This window comes from Capricornis sumatraensis, chromosome 18, assembly GCF_032405125.1.
Source record: "Capricornis sumatraensis isolate serow.1 chromosome 18, serow.2, whole genome shotgun sequence".
In the NCBI taxonomy this organism is placed as follows: domain Eukaryota; kingdom Metazoa; phylum Chordata; class Mammalia; order Artiodactyla; family Bovidae; genus Capricornis; species Capricornis sumatraensis.
Window position 1 is genome coordinate 38,358,150 of NC_091086.1, and position 13,057 is coordinate 38,371,206.

The 13,057-nt window shown below is 46.2% G+C and overlaps 1 pseudogene; it reads right to left on the reverse strand.

Moving 5' to 3' along the window:
* Window positions 1–11,692: 11,692 nt before the first annotated feature.
* Window positions 11,693–12,612, reverse strand: LOC138094692 (alpha/beta hydrolase domain-containing protein 17C-like; annotated as a pseudogene).
* Window positions 12,613–13,057: the final 445 nt, after the last annotated feature.

A 13,057-nucleotide genomic window follows, 5' to 3' on the forward strand; every position in this document is an offset into this window, starting at 1 on the left:
TTTCAACTTCTCTACACACAAGTTGCTAAGAGGGGAGATGATGTATTAAAGGATCTTCAGTTTACACACTCTAGATTACTCTGTTATATTTAAAGCCAATTCTACTGTTCTCTACTGTCTTGGAAAAGATTTTTGAATTATCACAACATTTTTTCCTTCTGTTTATTTTGTATTACTGCAGGAAAAAATGATGTCGTAACCTAGAAACTAAACAGCTTAGCTGATATATGGGGTCATATAATCTTACAGAGTGAAGAAGAAAATGTGAACACACCTTCAAATACCATCAGTTAGTTCTCCCTTCGGAGAAGGCGATGGCACCCCACTCCAGTATTCTTGCCTGGAAAATCCCATGGACAGAGGAGCCTGGTAGGCTGCAGTCCATGGGGTCGCGAAGAGTCAGATACGACTGAGCGACTTCCCTTTCACTTTTCACTTTCATGCATTGGAAAAGGAAATGGCAACCCACTCCAGTGTTCTTGCCTGGAGAATCCCAGGGATGGGGGAGCCTGGTGGGCTGCTGTCTATGGGGTCACACAGAGTAGGACACAACTGAAGTGACTTAGCAGCAGTAGCAGTTCTCCCTTATCAATCTCTTGGCTGAGAGATCTATGGTCAATCGGATAATTGATTAGGTCAGCAAAGTCATTAATCAACTATTCAATCAAATCTAACACAAAATTTAAATCTTTCATCGTAATTGTCTATTAGGTATGATTTTATGCTAGCAGGTCCTCTCAGAAAGAAGACTCTGAGATTGCGAAGGGTCAGATATATCTCACTAGGGCCATAGAAATTCTGCATTTGCTTTCCCTCTGTCCGTGACTGTGTTCACCTTTTCTAGGCTGTCTGGGAACTGGGTGTCCTCTCTTGATGGTGAGGTTTTCCTTCCTCTAGCATTTCCATTCACACTATTGAGATCTAAGTTGAAAGGACACCCTCATATCTGTAATCATGCTATTTTGACTCTTCAAGGTAAGTGTAGCACCCTTCTAGTTACCTTCTTTCAATTCACTTATAAAGTATTCTTGGTAGCACTTATCATATGAAATGAGTTTTATTTGCTTATTTATTGGCATGTTTCCTGCCTGTTCCTTCCATGAGAGTCAAACACTATATGACAGATTATGTCTGCTGGTTGATGGCTATAGCTTCAGGGTCATGTACACACATAGTACAATACTGATGCTTAGTAAGGCTTTTCAAATGAAAGAGTGAACATAGAAAAAAAATTCTTCTGCCACACACTGAACAGAGGAAGGGCAGATGTCACTGAAAAGGAGAAAAACACCTTTCTTGGGGGGATTTATTTCTTTATTTTTCTCTTGCTTGCTTCTCAGAAACGCTGGTAAACATACTGTGAGCATCAAATGCTAGGATGACCTAATCAATCAGATCTGACCAAAGCCACACTCAACTTAGTTTTGCCATTCAGAAGAGGATATTAATTTGCTTCTTCCCCTGAACTTGGCATCTTGAAGGAATGTGTACCAAGGGTTGACACCTATGTCTATTTCTCAGCATCTGGTTTCTGACATCTTAGGGGTCCTAGGTGGAGAAGGCAATGGCACCCCACTCCAGTATTCTTGCCTGGAGAATCCCATGGACAGAGGAGCCTGGTAGGCTGCAGTCCATGGGGTCTCGAAGAGTCGGACACAACTGAGCAACTTTACTTTCACTTTTCACTTTCATGCATTGGAGAAGGAAATGGCAACCCACTTCAGTGTTCTTGACTGGAGGATCTCAGGGGTGGGGGAGCCTCGTGGGCTGCTGTCTATGGGGTTGCACTGAAGCAACTTAGCAGCAGCAGCAGCAGCAGGGGTCCTAGGCTAGAGGAGTTCCACTGCTTGTTCCTCTTTCTTGGCCCAGACATGCTGTTTCATGGTACAGCAGAGTGAAGGTTTGGCACTTCATCTGTCTTGCTGTGAGGGCTGTGTTGTCTGCAAGCAAAAGCAGAAATCTGGCTACTGCCCTCCCTTCACTGAGCAGAATCCTAGGTCTGGACAACCTTCAGGGGCTGAGCAGAGGCTCAGGGGAGTGCTCTACTTCTGGGAGGGTGGGAACTACTGGGCAGGAGAGAAATAATGAAGACTCAAAGGCTTTCTCTGTGCCCTGAGTACTTTGGAAGCTCCCCAAAAGGCCTGTCTGGGAGTTGACACTTGGGTTCCAGCCTGGTCCCACTGCAGCCCCAGAGAAGCCAACTCCTGCAGATCAAGTGGCTGAATGGGATCCAGAAAAGCCAGGATATCCCACGGTAGGTGGTCACAGGGTGTCCACAGGGGAAGGACCTGTGAATTCTGCCCTCTCATAGCCTACATGGTGGTCCTCTCACTGCTTTCCTCTGCAGTTGGTGAGAATCTCCGCCTTGAGTTCAAGCCCTGTTGTTACAGTCACTGCACTGTGTTCCAGGTTATCTTTTCAACCACCCACCCAAATCAATTCCACAGGCAGAGATTAAGAAGTTACATTTTAATTATTGGGCACAATTGGAATAAATATAAGAAGAATGACCTAAGTACAGCTACAAGGAAGTTTCTTAAGAAAGCATGGGTTCCCAGAAGTAGTTGTTGTTCAGTTCCTCCGTGTGTCAGACTCTTTGGGACCCCATGGACTGCAGCTCACTAGCCTTCCCTGTCCATCACCATCTCCCCAGAGCTTGCTCAAACTCATGTCCATCGAGTTGGTGATGCCATCCAACCATCTTATCCTGTCACCCCCTTTTCCTCCCGCTTTCAATCTTTCCTAGCATCAGAGTCTTTTCTAATGAGTCGGCCCTTTGCATCATGTGGCCAAAGCATTGGAGTTTCAGCTTAAGCATTAGTCCTTCCAATGAATATTCAGGGTTGATTCCTTTTAGGATTGACTGATTTGGTCTCCTTGCACTACAAGGGACTCTGAAGAATCTTCTCCAACACCACAGTTCAAAAGCAGAAGAGAGATTTCTAACTGAAAAGCCTGTCAGAAATTCAGGAAAGGAACGATAAAGAAGGAATGCTCTGCCCAAAGAGATCTCCAGGCTCATTCTAGAGCAAGTCAAGAGACCCAGAGGAGAAGTCCAGCCAAGTAAAATGAGGCTTCCGCTGCGGTGACCCAGGCTTCCATTCCAGGGTGGTGACTGAACGGGCGGGTGCTGTGGGCCAGACAGGAGGCTGCTATTCCTTTCCTTGCCGGGTTCCACCGGGTTTCAAGTCTCACTTTTCGGCAACCTCAAGGTGTGTGGGGTGGGGTGGGGTGGGGTGGGGTGGAGGGCCTCCTGGCCTCCTGGAAGCGATCTGGCCGCGGGTCTGGCAGCCTCCGCAGCTGCTGGCATCGGCTGGCTGTTCAGACCCTGCTGGGCCCGGCGCTGTGCGGCCTGGGCCTCTTCTTGACGGGACTGTCGCTCCATCCCGGACTAGCAGCCGGCTCGTGGCCTTGCGGGTCTCGCCAGCGTTTCTGGCCGATGTCGACGCGGAGACCGTCCGCGGGTCTGGGGCAAGCGTGGCGCGGCAGCCCACAGGCGCAGTAGTGCGCGTCCCCGCAGAACTCGGGGCTGAGGCAGGAGGGGCGGCTCAGCGCGGGGAAGTTATCCAGAGCCCAGGCCCAGGCCTGCTCTCGGTTCAGGCCCGGAGGCAAGGCGGGCTCGGGACGTGCCCTCCTCCAGCACTGCGCTTCCATGGCTTCAGCCTCCTCACCAGGCCGAGAGCTCAGTGGGTCTAAGCACAGGCGCGAATGACTGGGCTGGGTGCGGAGTGTGCCTTTTATAGTGCCTGCCTGACCTGGTTTTGGGAAACCCGGGTGTTGATAGGTGGGATCCACACTCATTTGCCTTGCAAATTACCTCGGGGGCCCCTAGGGACTGACGAGATCACTACATCTTTCTGGGAGGGGCATGGAAGTTCTGAGTGGTTTTTGGTGATTGGGTTAAAGGAGGGGGAGGGAGAAGATGAGGGTCGCGGGCAGTTTCCATTCACTGGAAGAAGCCTCTTTGCTTGGGAGGCACAACTGGTCAAATCACACTTCAGGTTCTCTTCTTTGAGCAGATGAGAGAGGATGGCCTGGTGTTAGAGACAGGCTCAGCCAGGTTGCCCCTTTGCAAAACCCACAGCTGGTTCATGCTGGAGCTGGGCTGAGATTCCAGGTCCTCTTGCTTTCACATCAGGAAGGGAAAAGAGGAACGGAGTGATCATGTAGCAGTGGGGAAAAGGAGAGTGCGGTGCCTACTTACAATTCTGATATTTCTATTTCTTTAAGAAAAAAATATTTATTTATGGCTGCACCGGGTTTTCCTTACAGGCCAATGAAGTTGCAGAGAGAACTTGGCTGTTAACACTTTCACTCTTTTTCAGGTCTTCCCTGTGGCTCTGTCGGCTCCAGAGTGGAAGGTCTGTGTAGTTTTGGAGCACGAAGTCTCTCTAGTTGCCCTGTCACTTGTGGGATCTTAGTTTCTCCACCAGAAATCAAACCCACATCTGCTGCTCTGGTAGGTGGGTTCTTAACCAACCTGGTTGCACTGATTTTCATACTTCCCAGAGCACATTGAATTGAGTGAACACCGTATTTTTAATCATGTTGTTTGTATGGCCCCTATCCTGTTCATTTGTAATTATTGCCCTTCTATCATAACTGATTCTCATTTGTCTGCTCCCCTTTAGGTGTAATTTTTTCATTTAATAACTATTGTATTTTTAGTGCGTATTTTTAATATTTTTCAGTGTTGCATTATATAATATTTTTCTGCATGCCTCTATATTCATGTAAATGGAAATGTGTTCTATTCTGATTTTATTCATTACATTTCACTTGTTTGCCAATTTGCAAAATCTCTGTATGAACATTTCATCTGCTGCTTCCTTCTCTTGCCTGTTCCCCTCTAATGAGCTTCTGTCATACTTCAGCCTGCACTGTACCCCAGGGACACTCAGATTGCTAAGTCATTACCATACAGAATTATTGCCATTACCATATGGAACCATCTCTATTGGTCAGTGAGACAATTTCTCTAGGATAGGTACTCAGGAGCAGAACTGGCATGTCATGGAAAATGCATCAACCAAATTTAAGGGAGTACTCCCAGATGATTCTTTGGGAACGATGCAGCATTTATGATCAGGAAGTAGTGCATGAGGATTACAGATTACTCTATGCATACGTACCCCACATATTAATACTTGGGATGACCTAGTATTCTACCACGTGCCATCAGTTGCATGGTCCCAAAGAGGGCAGCTAGTGAGTCTTCCGATTCAGTGTTTTCCTTTTTGGATCTCTGGTGCTGTCTCTCTTGGGGGCCAGTTTGCAGTGTGGTTCTCAGACTCTTTTCCCGAGGGATGTTCAGTCTGATGTCTGTTGTCTTCCTTTTCCATCAAATTCCAGTTATCTCCTTCCTCTAATAAAGCTTCTGTGTAAGTGATTTGAGTGTTGTGTTTGTTACTTAGAAGGTATAAAATAAGTAAGGCAGTGAAAGACACTTATCTTCAACCTTACTGACTTACTTCAATCCTATTTATTTAACCAACCTTATAAAAATAAATCTAGATGCCCTGAATGAAATGTATAAATATTTTTAAAGTTTACATCCTGCACTCAGGGTATTTTCAGGATGTTTGTTTGCTACTGATCATGATTTTTCAATGAGAAAAAAAGTAAAAAGAAGAAAAATTCCCCACAATATTTCATTTGGAACTTTTAAAATTTCCCTTTGTACATGTATTTCCATCAAGAAGTAAATAAAACAATTAAATAATGATGCTTTATTTATTTTGTATGTGTTACTTTATTTTTTAAAATTTTTAAAATTATTTATTTGGCCGCACCAGGTCTTAGTTGCAGAATGGGGGATCTTTAGTTGCAGCATGCAAACTCATCTCTGTGACATGTGGGATCTGGTTCCCCGACCAGGGATAGAACCCAGGCCCCCTGCATTGGGTACACAGAACCTTAGCCATTGGACCACCATGGAAATCCTTATGTATTACTTTAAATAACAGAATCCCAGGACAAAGCCAGGAGCTCCTCTGATTCTTGCTGGTCACTAAAGTAGCTCAGTGATTAGAGCATCAGGAGTCTGTATATGGTAATGGACCAGGATGGGTGGTAGGTGAGCGGCACAGGGGATGCAGAGGCCTTGAAACTGAAACCACTAGGTGGTGTTTTGGGGGCTCCAAGGACCTTCAGTCCTTTATGTCTCAGCCCAGAAAGCATTCAGCAAGAGATAAAGTGATAGAGAAGAAGGTATTTACTACAATAGGAGGTTTGTGAGGCTTACAGGTGGGTGGGCAAGAAGGAGCCATGCCCTGAAAACTTAGTGAGCCACATTTTTTATAATCAAAGGAAAAGTGGGGAAGGGGAGCAAACCACTTTCTTCCTCATTTTAAGTGGATATCATGTTTCCACCCTCTCTCCTCCTCCAGGTTGGGCAGGGGAATTTTCTTGTCCTTACATGGTCAAGCCAGTACTGTCATGGCACTGGGGAAAAATTATTTCAGGTCTCAGTACAATGAGAGTCTTCCAATTTGAAATGTCACCTTTTCATAACTTCTTGCTTTTTATGTGTACAGAGAGCATGTCCTAGGGGTCATTAATCTACTGAATTCACAGGATATGGGTCTCAAGCTACCATTATTTTATTGTTTGGGTGTATGTCTTACACTTCTGCTACATGGTTTTGTTGCTAAGCAAGCCTGTTGGTTTTGCAGTTAAGCAGACCTGCTTTCTTGAGTAATCGTTAATTACAAATGTCTTCCATACTTATTTCTTTACTTGCAATTCTCTAGTAGGATTAGTTATTTTATTACTCAGGTTATCCCTTTATTCTGTCCCCATTGAATGGAAGAGCAACTCCCTAGCTAGACCCAGAAAGAAAATTATTTAAGAGGCAGGTTACTCACTGACCCAAAATCCTACCCACACTCATCCTGGTCCCAAATTTGTAGGCTGACTCTGAGACAAACAGCTGGATCTCCTTTGCCACTGGCCACTTTGGATGCCCTCCTCTCACACACACCAAGCCCAGAGGTAGGAAGGGCACCAGCCCACCCACCAAAAGAAGGAAAGAGTTTTTAGAAGTCCATGTGAGTATGATCCTCACAAAAGTCAGGATCAGAGGTCTGGTCCATACCCCTTTTCATTTATAGCCTACTAATTTGATCCTGAATCATTAAGAAGCCAGAAAAGTGAGGTAGAGATGCCAGAGCAGGCGGAACATCTCAAAAAGCCCCTTCTGCAGGAAAGCTGGGCCTCCAGGAGGTGCAGGAAGAAAGACTTAGTTGGGGCCCTGGGCTCAATGAACTTCCCTGGCAGCTCAGTTGGTAAAGAATTTGCCTGTAGTGCAGGAGAGCCAGGTTTGATCCCTGGGTCAGGAAGATCTCTAAAGAAGAAAATAGCAAACCACTCCAATATTCTTGCCTGGAGTCTTCCTTGGACAGAGAATCCTGGCAAGCTGCAGTCCATGCGGTCCCAAAGAGTCAGGCATGACTGAATGATAATTGAGTGGACTCAATGAAATCCTCAGAGATCCTGTCTACTGGATCTTCTGGATGACCAGTGCATGTCTGCGACTTTGAAAAGCTCTGACCATCTCTGTATGCCCAGGGGACAGAACCACCCTCCCCACATCCTGAGAATACCAGCCCCACAACCCACACTCACTGCTCCACCCCTGTACCTCCTCCATCTCCAACAGCCAAAGTAGAAATCAACCTGAGAAAGAAGAATCTCACATTTATGGGCAACTTTATTAAAAGAGTGGGGAAGGTAGGAGAGGGGTTCAGAATTAGGAGCTCGTGTGCACCCATGGCAGATTCATGTTGATGTGTGGAGGAGCCAATACAGTATTGTAAAGTAAAATAAAGTAAAATTAAAAAATAAAATAAAAAAATAAAAGAGTGGGGGAAAATGGGCACACATTTTTTCTAGACACAACATTGGCCATCATGTGAGCAGAGGGATGTTGCTATAATATCCAGAGCAGAGGATCACCCAGTGAAAGGTCGCAGTGGAAATCTCAGACTTCTGGACACAGAAGATGGAGACAGCCCATATTCTTATAGGCCTCAACTCTTGGCATCTGCTGTCACCAGCACTGGGACATGCAGTGGTGGCTCCCAGAGCAGGAGCAGGGCAAAGCCATCTGTGTTTTAGTGCTCCACTGGTTCATCCTAAGAAACAGTGTCATCTGCCGAGGAAGTGTGCCATGGAGGTGGCAATGGGGCTCCTCATCACTGGCGGCCACCTCTCCTGCGGGCGCCTCTGGCAGGTCATGGGCATCCGTTCTGGGGCTGGTGGCTCAGTGCCCCACCTGGAGGTACTCTGGTTTCTGAGCCTTATCTCAGAAACTTGTAAAGACTGGAAAGCAGTTTGACATTTCAGTTCAGGTGATCCCCAAAAGGGGGCTTCCTTGGTGGCTCAGCTGTAAAGAATCCCCCTGCAAAGGGGGAAACACAGGGAAGATCCCCTGGCAACTCACTCCATTATGTTGCCTGGAGAATCCCATGGATGGAGGGGTGAGCTATAGTCCATGGGGTCACAAACAGTGGGACATGACTGAAGCAACCTGCGCATGCATGCATGTAAGCATGATCCCAAGAGAGGTGACTTGGGCAGGGTCTGGAATCTGCTGATCTTTATGCTCGCCACTCTGTTGTGCAATCCCAGGCCTGCAGCTCACAGCCTGGAAGTTCTGTTCCAGTGCGTAGCTCTCAGACCAGCTGACACAGAGCACTGTACTGGTAGTGCTGGAGCAGAGACTGAAGCACAGGTCCTGCCCAGGGAAATGGTAATGGGGGTCACGGGGGTGGGTAAGTTCACTTCAGTCGTGTCTGACTCTTTGTGACCCTATGGACTGTAGCTCACCAGGTTCCTCTGTCCATGGGATTCTCCAGGCAAAAATGCTGGAGAGGGTTGCTGCGCCCTTCTCCAGGGGATCTTCCCGACCTAGGGGTCGAACCCACGTCTCTTACATCTCCTGCATTGGCAGCCAGGTTCTTTACCACTAGTGCCACCTGGGAAGCTAGTGGGTGGAGGGGACATTTAAAGGATGATCTAGGATGAGGGAGCCAGGAGGTGTCACCTTTTGATCTTATCCCGGGGTGAGTCCACTCTCTTGGGACCTCTAGGACTTCGAGTGAGATTTGTTTTCAGGTCTCTGTGAGTTTGTGCATTGCAACTGTTGGTGACACAGACCCAGAACACAGTGCATCCAGTGGCAGTGTACAGAAGCAGCCTAGAGCCCACTCCCGAGAGTCATAAGTATCCGTACAAGGAGTCCCCAGAAGAGGTGGATGCTGTGGAGATCTGTTGATGAGGGATCTCATCATCAGCCGGAGTTCCCTGACTCTGAGAACTGAGCATGGACACTGTAGTGTCCTGGACGCTTCCAAGCATTACAGTTCAGCTCCTGCCCCAGGGACCACCATCACCAGTTCCAATGATGCTGGAAGCAGAGCCTAAGCATCTTAGGAGCCCTGAGATTTCTGCTGAAACTAGTCCTCTGGTTTTGCTCACACAGGATGGGAAAGCTCATTAGAATAGGGTGTGGAATGGATGGAAATAGCAGATAAAGAAAACAGAAGACTGCTAAACTTTGGAATCCTAGGGACAAGGACAAGCTAGCACAAAGAAAAGGAAATTCAAGGAAAAAAATTAAAAATGTAAAATCAGAGTATAGGCAGGTCTGAGATTATGAATGAGAAATGTGCTGTCTTGTTGGACTCTTTGTGACTGCAAGGACTGTACCCCACCAAGCTCCTCAAATTTAGTTTACAAGCATAAAAGCAAGTCATCTACATAGATTTTTGTAAAAGCATCAGAGTGAGATAATAACTATAAATGACAAAAGACAAAACACATAGCTAAAGATCTGGTTATAATACAGTTATCAAGGAAATTTGGCTATTTCTGAGACATATAACATTTTGAGATAATAACTGGAAATGATTGAGAACATACCACAACATTTCAAGTTTAAGGAAAGATCATATAATTTCTAGAACATTTATAACCTAAGAAGGTTTATCACTATTTGTCAACATTTTCCATGTAATTTAGCATACCAAATAAGCCTAATTAGTTTACTTTCTCTCTTTGAGATGTTCAGGGACACATTCAAGCATTCCAAAATTAACCAGAGGTCAAAAGAACTTTATTCAGAATTTGATTTGAAAAAGTTTGTCAAATATCAAAAGGATTTTTAACATTTAGCTAACTAGGATCATAGTCACTGTGAAAAACCACTTAGTCATTCAACCAAAGCGACAATAAAAGACTTCAAAGGCAAATACAGAAAATTACAACATATTGCATAAGAGTTAGTAAAGAAAGTTTACAATCTATTTATCAAAAAAGATCAGTATTTCAAGAAAACTTTGTCCTCTTAATAAGGGAAAAGACAAGTCTAGTTTTGTACAACTTCACTATTAAAATTCATTCACCTGATTGAATTCAATCTATTTTTATTGAGTGTTCACCATGCATAAAACTCTTTTTTTCAGAATTCCTTTTAAAATTTCTTTCTGATCCATGCATCCTTTATTCCATGACCAATTACTGTGTCATACCCAAGCAACAGTATACCAACTGGTAATCAATCTTAATCTAACTGGAGAGCAATCTAAGGGTTACAGTACATTTAAGGCTTTCAAATTGGGGGAAGAAAATCATTTCAATAAAACCAAAGACCTCCTCAAACACAAACCCCAACCAATACAAGTAGTGTAGTAGTTTTAGAATTTTTACACTTCTGATGCTTATTGGCACAACTCCTGTGTCAGACCCAAGTAACTCCTAAACTAAAAATTTAGTGAAATTTTAATTACATAATTTTTTCAAAGCATAAACTTGTAATTTTTTGTCTCAGAAATGTTCTAACTTTTTAATAGCAAAATATAGGAGTAAAACATATTAAGAAAACATATTCAGTCATTTACATTACAAATAAATTTGCAGTTTTGTTGTTGAAGCCTGACAAAAGAAAGTTACCTATTAACAATCTATGCACAATGTAATTGCAAATATGTACAGCACTTTAAAGAAGCCTACAAGGAGGACCTTACATAAGGACAATGGGCTAGATTCTTTGTTAGACTAATCAGGTGATCAAAATATGAAAAGTCTGTGGACTAGTAATAAATTCACACTTTAAAAATCCTGTTTACTTTTATATAAGAAGGCTCCAGTTATATTTATTTTGTTCCAGTTGATGAAGCTGTTCACAATTGTTCCAATAAATTACCCTTTAATTTGATTTGTGTCTGGGAAAGATCAGCATGTTAACAAAAATTAACAAAGGAATTTTCATCAGAGTGGTTTCCAGTTACACTACCACAGCTTCACAGTGGATTAGAGCCGTGAATCCAGAGGCTGAAAGGGTCAGATACCGAGAGCACTGATGGAGAGAGGTTGAGTCCTACGTAAATGATTCCCACCTGACCGGCAAGGTGGAGAAAGGGGTGTGAGCATCCCTCTTAAAGCAGAAGAAAACCATCCCGCTACTCAGCTCTCCTTTCCATTCCACAAGGCAACAAAGCTGGAAATCACAACTGTTCGGTTTAACATGATGTGTGAGTTAGAAGAACCTCTATGTACCAAAGACCAAGATGTCCTCAGCTCTTTGATTAAGATGCCCCAAAACGCTCAGCATTTCCTCGTGGTTATCAGGCCCATGACAGCCATCCAGTTGAAGCACGTCCACAGTTGATGAAGTAAAATCAAGTCATATTCAGGAATTAGGAAGTTCGTGAGATATGAACTGTCTTAGTCTTTCTAGGTATTGTATATATAAAACTATATGTCATTATCCCCGTCCCTTTGACCCAGAGGGGCTCCACGGCCCCGGGAAAGCGCTTGTACGTACATGGCCATAACTTCGTCCTGTGTACTGCGGAAGTATGGGAGAGGTGACTTTAAGTACCTGTCAATGCTAGAGAAAGCATCAAAGCAGTATGTTTCCCTGGTACCGGGAAAAGCCACACGCAATCCACATATCAGCGGCGAATGGAGAATTACAGCTGCACACTCATACCTGGAAGTCAGGTCTATCACGGGGTAGGTGCTTCCCAAAGCTATGATCATACGAGATGATGGTCTCAGGACTTAACGCCATATTGGTGCAGCACCCGCCAGGTGGCGTCGGTATCAGTTTGGAGGGCTTGCCCTAGCTGATGCCGTAGCCCTAGTCGTGGTAGGAGCTGTTGCAGTAGATGCGCAAACGGAGGCCGATGTATCAATAGAAGCTGCGCATCTCGCCCAGGCGCGCGGCGTTGCGGTGGGAGAGAACAGCGTGCAGCAGCTGAAGGCGCCCAGCACCGGAACATGCAGCCGAGCCGCTTGTCCCAAGCGGTGCGCTAGAAAACCTGAACGGCGTTCAGCTCGCACCGGGAGCACCTCCAAGTGTGCGCGCTCGCTCTGGCGCAGGTTGTACACGCCAGGCCCCGCGCCCTCCTCTGGCGGCTGCTGTGCCGCTGGGCCAGGGCGGTGGCGGCAACCGAGGCCAGGAAAGGTCGCCAGCATCGAGGTAGATGGGCTCAGGAGGCGGCAAGGCCAGCTTGACGGCTATGCGGCTCCGGCAAGCCCAGCAGCAGAAGAGCCAGCTCCGCTTTCCAGCGAGAAGCCCTGCATCCTGGGGTCTGTTTCGGGCATCCAGGCGGCCTCGAACCCGCGGCCGCCGGCACGGCAGACAGGTAGACTGGGTCTGCAGCGAGGGCGAGCAGGGCGGCTGCGGCCAGCCCGCCTGGCGGCTGGACACGGAGGAGCTGGGAGGCGCGGCTGGCCTGGGCCGGCTTGGCGCTTCCAGCCCGGCGGGTCAGCGGTCGTCCCGAGGGCGGGCAAGGTGCGGACGGCCGGGGTCCCTGTGCCGCGGACATAGCCCGCGGCAGCCCAGCCGGCTCGATGGCGGGATCCCTGCCTCCCTTCATGAGGACTAACCCTCAGACACTTCTGCTAGGTTCTCAGTCGCTGGAGAATGCCAGGTGGCTGGGAGGAACAAGGGTCCCTTTACTTCGGAGCTGAGCCGGCTGTCTCTCACTAGCAAACGGTTTGTTCAGACCACAGATACACAGTCTTTCCAACTTAAATCAAAAATTAA